The sequence below is a fragment of the Babylonia areolata genome, chromosome 19 (assembly GCF_041734735.1).
Source record: "Babylonia areolata isolate BAREFJ2019XMU chromosome 19, ASM4173473v1, whole genome shotgun sequence".
Classification (NCBI taxonomy): Eukaryota; Metazoa; Mollusca; class Gastropoda; order Neogastropoda; family Buccinidae; genus Babylonia; species Babylonia areolata.
Window position 1 is genome coordinate 19611674 of NC_134894.1, and position 2402 is coordinate 19614075.

Below are 2402 nucleotides of genomic sequence, written 5' to 3' on the forward strand. Positions count from 1 at the left end.
TGAAATTTGAGAGGAAGACGAAACTCTAAAAATGTTTACTGAATAATTTCTGTTGTTGTTGTTGATGTTGTTGCTGTTGTTGTTGTTATTTTCCCCTCGGCATCAATCACACACACACACACACACACACACACACATGCACACACACACACACACACACACACATGCACACACACACACACACACACACACACACACTAGTTGACGGACAGACAGGCAGATGGACAGGAGGATAGAGAGGGGGGGGGTTGGAGGGAGTAAGGAAAAGTGACGAGAGAGAGAGAGAGAGAGAGGTTAAGTAGAAAAGCGGCGAATAATTTTTAGCTTGAGTTCATTTTATTTCACTGGCCATTTAATCCATATATATAAAGCAAAAAGTAAAATGAAATAAAAAATACCACCAAAAAAACACAAAAAAAAACAAAAACAAAACAAAACAAAAAAAGAGGAAAAAACAAACAAACAAAAAACAAAACAAAAACAACCGAAATGAATATTCAATCACCCATATCTTGTTACTAATCTATTTCCTAAGTATATGTTTATATATCTTTTATTTTGTTCAGTAAAGTGCGGAAATATTTAGTGTAGTAGTTAGTAGCCAGAAAGTGTTAAGGTTCTGAGAGGTTTGTTCAAAATAATCAAATAATGCGCTGACCGAAAATGGAGAGATACAGGTCAAAATCTAACTGGAAACTATTTTGGATTCCGTAACACACAAACAACAACAGTTACAGCTACATCAACAAGAACAGCAACATTAACACCAATAACAACAGAAGCAACATTAACAACAACAACAACAACAGAAGCAGCAGCAACAGCAACAACATGTTGTGGATTGGGTGGATACTTACATAACGTCTATCGTCTGTCAGAGACCAAGCTCAAAGCAGGTTTAGAAAGACTGGGTCATAGATAAAGAAAAATTGCATAACGGGTTGCCTGCTTTAGTAGAGCCGACTGACAGCTGCCCTTCGGCGCTCATCATTCGTACACACACACACACACACACACACACACACACACATACATACACACACGCACGCACACACACACACACACACACGCACACGCACGCACGCACGCATGCCTCATCTCCCATGTGCACATAACCCCCCCCGCCCCACCGCCACCGCCCCCCACCACCCCCGTTGCCCCGCTCCTCTCCCCCCCCCTTTTTTTTTTCCTCGTCTGATATCATTAAACAGTGAAAAGACGTTAAACTAAACTAAACACACACACACACACACACACACACACACACACACACCACACACACACACACACACACACACACACACACGCAACCCCCCCCCCCCCCACACACACACACACGCAACCCCTCCCCCCCCCTCCACACACACACACACACGTAACATTTTACGTGCATGACCGTTTTAGTATATCTATCCAGCCATGTAGGTAACCATACACCGTTTTCGGGGGTGAGCATGCTGGGTACGTATGTTTCTGTTTCCACAACCCATCAAACGCTGAACATGGATTACAGGATCTTTACCGTGCGTACGTAATCTTCATCGTGCGTATTCACACGAAGGGGATTCAGGCACTAGCATGTCTGCAAATATACTGACCTGGGAGATCAGGAAAAAAAGAGAGAATAGAATATGTCTTTATTACCAAGTGTACCGGAGTCACAAGCAATATTGGAGGGGGTGGAGGGTGGGGGGATAGTAGATAACAAGATACGAACATAAATCGAAAATCATACACGAACACAGATACAGTAGAAATTAGGATTCATACAAGTGCGTATCAATATAAAAACTTGTGCATACTCACACATGCACGCACTGCACATGCACACACACACGCGCGCGCGCGCGCGCACACACACACACACACACACATGCACGCACGCACACACACACACATGCACGCACGCACACACACACACACACACACACACACACACACACATGCACGCAGGCACACACACACACAAACTCTCTCTCTCTCTCTCTCTCTCTCACACACACACACACACACACAAACTCTCTCTCTCTCTCTCTCACACACACAAACTCTCTCTCTCTCTCTCTCTCTCTCTCTCTCTCTCTCTCTCTCTCTCTCTCTCTCACACACACACACACACGTTTGAACAGAAGCTGCATATTACATGTGGATGGGGCTGATGACTAGATCTTCAGGTAGATAGTTGTTGATCTCCACCCTTAATTCACCAGGTGTGACAGGGGGATTGAACTCAGGAACCATCGCGCGAGAACCCAGCGTTCTGACCATTCGACTACTGCACCCGCCGCCATTAACAGCGACAGTTTCAGTTTCAGTTTCAGTAGCACAAGGAGGCATCACTGCGTTCGGACAAATCCATATACGCTACACCACATCTGCCAAGCAGAAGCCTGACCAGCAGC